The sequence below is a fragment of the Vigna unguiculata genome, chromosome 11, assembly GCF_004118075.2.
Source record: "Vigna unguiculata cultivar IT97K-499-35 chromosome 11, ASM411807v1, whole genome shotgun sequence".
In the NCBI taxonomy this organism is placed as follows: domain Eukaryota; kingdom Viridiplantae; phylum Streptophyta; class Magnoliopsida; order Fabales; family Fabaceae; genus Vigna; species Vigna unguiculata.
The window spans coordinates 5,521,529-5,527,530 of NC_040289.1; the positions used below are offsets into that span (position 1 = coordinate 5,521,529).

The 6,002-nt window shown below is 19.2% G+C and overlaps 1 non-coding gene across 1 annotated transcript; it reads right to left on the minus strand.

Annotated features, from left to right (window-relative positions):
- Window positions 1-5,873: 5,873 nt before the first annotated feature.
- On the minus strand, window positions 5,874-5,957 carry TRNAL-CAA. The gene has a single exon. It is a non-coding gene; the product is annotated as a tRNA-Leu (tRNA).
- Window positions 5,958-6,002: the final 45 nt, after the last annotated feature.

Consider the following 6,002-nt stretch of genomic DNA (forward strand, 5'->3'; position numbering starts at 1 on the left):
ATGTGTGGTAAGAAGTGGACTTTAAGCCTAGCTCAATCCCACAAACCCCACGAAACCAGCTTTTAAGGTGAGGCTTGCACTCTACTTATATACTATGAAATTATCTTATCTATAGTCGATGTGAAAATTCCAAAACACTCACTCATGCCGAGGTATATATATCTCGTGCGTGTGTCTAGAAATGGATGGTCTGGTAGCGGTTTGATGACGGGTGAAACAGAATGTCCAATAAATCTTGCTAAGATAGACTTTTTTAAACAATAGCTTTGATACTATGTAAGAAGTGGACTTTAAGCCTAACTCAACACCATCAAACCAACTTTTAAGGTGAGGTTTGTATGCACAACTTTTTTATTATTTCAAATCATTTTAGAATAATAATATAATTGTTATTATGTTTATTTAACCATTAAAAATACTAATAATAAAATTAATATAAACTATAAGTTCTAAAATTTTTAAAAGATTAAAAATCTATTTAACAAAAATTTAAAAAAAAAATTAAAAAAAACCACTAAGTGACACGTGGCACGCTCCTGGGTTGACACGTGTACATTTAAAAAAAATTAAAAATAATAAAAATAAAAAAGAAAATAAAAAAATAAAAAAATTCAAAAAACCTCGAAGTGACACGTGACAGTCACTGTTCATGGCCTTAATGATTTAAACTTTAAATGGTGTTAGGAAAAAAGGACCCAATTGAACAAAATTGATGAAAATTGATACCTATTTGAACACAAAACCAAAATTAGGACTTATTTGAAAAAAATTGACGAAAATTGAGACCAAAAAGGTATTTTAACCTTAAAAAAACACTTATAATAACATCACTATGAATATTGATAATAATAATAATAATAATACCAATAATAACAAACTAATGATAATAATAATAATAATAATGTCTATGCTATAAATACTAATGTCAATGTTAATAATATGGTTAATATTAACGATAATAATCTATAATTATATATAAAGATATACATCAGCAACAAAACAAATAGAAAAGACAAATAATTGAAATATAAATCTGTAGTAAATAAAATTAAGATGTGTGTTTAACTATAATAATAATAATAATAGAAATAATAATAATAATAATAACAATTATGGATAATTAAAATAATATCTATAACAATATATAAAGAGATTTTCTCTTTTGTGTTCACATTTCAAAATACTAAATTTACCTTTTAAAATATAATTATTTATTAACTTTTTGAAAATTGACCGTTATTTTTACAAACTTTTTATAAAATGGTCTATCTCTGCTTCTTCTATTATTCTTTATTTATCAACGGTTATCCTCTTATCTTTTTCTGGCCTATTTCACTTTATTTTTAATAAATATAATTAATTTTATTTTATATGTTAACTTAATAACATTACAATATCATCATCTACTAATGTAATATCACATATATTTAATACACACAGACACGATAACGCTTATGTTTATGCTAGTTAATAGTAATAATAATTATTATGGTTAATAACAATATTTTCGGAATGCCAATTTTTTAAATTAGATATGATAGTAATTATAATAATATAATAATCATAGTTCTTAATTATAATTCCTAATAATGATAATAATTATTAATAACAATGATAACAATAATAATATTAATAATAACAATAATAATTTTTCTAGTACTTCTTTTCTTGTATCAATAATATATAATAATAAAATTAGTATATTACCTAATATTACTAATAACATTAATAACTTTAATATTAATAATGTTAATAATACTAATAATACTAATAATATAGAATAGTAACATATAATAATAATATTAATAATAATAATAATAATATTATTATTATTATAATATTGGTTAGAACTTTATTATTATCACTAAAAATAATATTTATAATAATATTATTATTAATAATTACAAATAATAAAACTTATAAAAATATTAAAATAATAATATTACTTATAATTAATATTGTAGTTGAAATCGTAAATAAACGAGACTTTTATAGGATTTAACCCATGTCTTTTTGTACCTGAATTTTAAAATGAAAAAAAAAAAATTCTTAACACACTTGTCAATAAAAGATAATGGGTAATGTAGTAATTTTGGTAGTATATTTTTTCTAAATATGTAAGAAATAAATGAAAAAATAAAAACAAATTGACAGATTTGAACCCAAGTCCTTTTGTACCTGAGTTTTAAAATGACGAAAAAATTAATTTTTAGGACACTTGTCAATAAAAGACAATAGACAATGTAGTAATTTTGGTAGTATCTTATTTTCTTAATATGTAATAGAAATAAATGAAAAAATAAAAACTAATTGACTTTTGTAAGATTTGAACCCGGGTCCTTTTGAAGGAATGTGTATCTCTTTATATATTTAGTTAGTGTATTATTATTATTATTATTATTATTATTATTATTATTATTATTATTATTATTATTATGGGATATTATTATAATGATATTATTATTATTATACTTAGACACACATCTTAATTTTATTTACGAGATCATATTTCAATTAGTTGTCCTTTATGAGATTATATTTCAATTATTTTTCCTTTTTAATTGTTTTGTTGCTGATGTATATATCTTTATATATAATTATAGATTATTAGTATGTCAACATTAGCCTTGATATTTGCATTATTGACATTAATGTTTATAGCATAAACATTATTTTTATTATCATTTGTTTGTTATTATTAGTATCATTATTATTTTTATTATTATTATTACTATTCATAGTGATGTTATTAGTATAAGTGTTTTTTTTTAAATATAAAGAACGTTATTATACTAAATACTTTTGCTAAATATATTTTTAATCTTTTAAAATTTTTATAATTTATAATTTATATTAATATTATTATTATTTTTAATGGTTAAATAAATATAATAACAATTATATTTTTATTCTAAACATATTTGAAATAAATAAAAATATTATAATTATTTTGTAAAATCAATTAACTGTACCATATTGTGATATTAATTTTATTTATTATATTTAAAACTGAATTTACAACTTCATTTCATTAATAATAACATTTACAACAATATAACCTAACTTTCATGATATTTATTATTTTATTTTTATATTATTGTTATTATTATCAATTTTAACTCTAATTATTATTATTATTATTATCAGCTCTAATTATAATAATTATTATTACTAGCGTAAACAAATGCACCATCGTGCCTGTGTGTACGCAATTTTTGAATATGCATGATATTATATTAGTAATGAATGATATTGTAATGTTATTAAGTCAATAAACAAAATAAAATTATATTTTAAAAAATAAAGTGAAATATATGGAGAAAATAATTGTTGATGAATAGGAAAAAAAAAGAATTATAAAAACTTGTAAAAGTAACCGTTAATTTTTAAAAAATTAACAAATAATTACATACTAAAGGGTAAAGTTGAAATTATGAAATGTGAAGACAAAAGAGGGAATTCTCTCTCTATATATTTATAGATTATTAACTATAATTGTTGTTATCAAGTATAATCATTATGATCAATATTACTACCAACTATAAGTATTATAATTATCATTATTAACTACAATTATTTCTATTATTACATTATTATTATTATTACTACTATTATTATTAATTAGAACTATAATCATTATAATAATAATAATATTATTATTATTATTATTATTACTACTGCTGTTTTTATTATTATGGTTACATACACATTTAACATTTACTTACTATATATGAATCATGTTCGATTACTTGTCTCTTTTATTTGTTTTGTTGTTTATTTATCTTTACATTTGAATAATTATTTTAATTCAAAAAAAAAAATAGTCACTAAAATTAGTAAAATAATAAAACTGAAAAATAATTTTTTTATTTTAAATAATTATTTAAGTTTAAAATATAACAATTAAGAGGATAAAACTGAAAAAATAAAAAGGATACCAAAGATGTTTATCTATATATATATATATATATATATATATATATTTCTTTATATATATAGTTGTATTATTATTATTATTATTATTATTATTATTTTTAGGGATAAGTATGTTTTTCATCCCTGTATTAACATGTTAAATTGGAAATCATCCCTCTGTCAAAGTTTATATAAAAATGACCCTTTTAATTTTATAATGAGTGAAAAGTATCCTCCATTTTAAACGGTGTTACATATTTAATGACTTAGCAAACTACGTAGATGACGTGGCAATTTTTTTACTTCAACAGCTGTTACTGCAATTAAAACATTAAAATTTAATTACTTGATTTTTATAATTTAAAATTTAACAATTCACCACATGTGGTAATTAAATTTTAAATGTTTTAATTGCAGTAACAACGGTTGAAGTAAAAAGTTGTCACGTCATCTACGTCGTTTTCCAAATCATTAAATATTTAATAAATGGAGATACTTTTCACTCATTATAAAAGTAAAAGGATCATTTTTATATAAACTTTGACGATTTCCAATTTAGCATGTTAGTACAGGGATGAAAAACATACTTATCCCTCATTTTTATCACTACGCGATATTATTTTAGTGTTATTATTATTATTATCTATTATCTATTATTATTATTTCTATTATTATTATTATTATTATTATTATTATAGTTAAACACACATTTTATATTTATTTACTACGGGATCATATCTCAATTACTTGCACTTTTTATTTGTTTTGTTGTTCATTTTATTTTTATATCTTTGTAATTATTTGAATTAGAAAAATAGTTACTAAAATTATTAAAATGATAAAATGGACAAATAATTTTTTTTATGAATAATTATTTTAATTTAACATAATAATTAAGATGATAAAATTGTATAAACAAAAAAGAACACAACAAATGTATACTCTTTATATATATATATATATATATATATATATATATATATATATATATATATATATAGTTATTGTATTATTGTTATTTTTATCACTACGAGATATTATTATAATGATATTTTGTTATTATTATTATTATTATTATTATTATTATAGTTAGACACACCTCTTAAATTAATCTACTTCGAGATCGTATTTTAATGTATATCTTTATATATAATTATGGATTATGGATTATTATAATTGACATTAACCTTAGCGTTATCATTAATAATATTTATAGCATAAATATTGTTATTATTATTATTAGTATCATTTTTTATTTTTATTATTACTATTCATAATGGTGTTATTATTATAAGTATGTTTTTTTAATTATAGTTGTTATACTAAATACTTTTGCTAAATAGAATTTTAATCTTTTAAAAAATTTATAATTTATAATTTATATTAATATTATTATTAATATTTTTAATGGTTAAATAAATATAATAACAATTATATTATTATTTAAAAAAAATAAAATAAAAAAACAAAAAAATATTCGCATGGATCATAGACTATTATAATCATTTTGTAAAATCAATTAATATTATGGTGTTAATTCTATTTATTATATTTAAAACTAAGTATTAGTTCATTAAAAAACAAAATTTAAAATAAATAAATTTAATCTTAGTTTCTCATATCCAAATTATATAGAAATATGTATTTATAATATAATAATATCTAATTAAGTTTAGTGGAATCCAATCACATAAGTTATATCATATCTTTCTAATTTGGGTATTTTTATATATATATATATAGAAATCCCTCGGATATTAAAAAAAATGTATGGATTTTTTTTCTGGATATTAGATCGGGGAAACTTTTTTTAAATGAACTGTCCAACTTCATATATTTTAACACCGGTAGTTTTGCGTTACATTATATTATATAAATGGTAAAGATATCAATCCTTTTCCAAGAATGTGATTCCAATATATTAAATCTGAGTTTTATAAAAAAAAAAAAAAAATTAATGTCAGAAGTGGGATTTGAACCCACGCCTTCTCACGAAGACCAGAACTTGAGTCTGGCGCCTTAGACCACTCGGCCATCCTGACTTTTTATTTTTTTTGTTAGCAATTTAAATTATAAATAAAAGTATA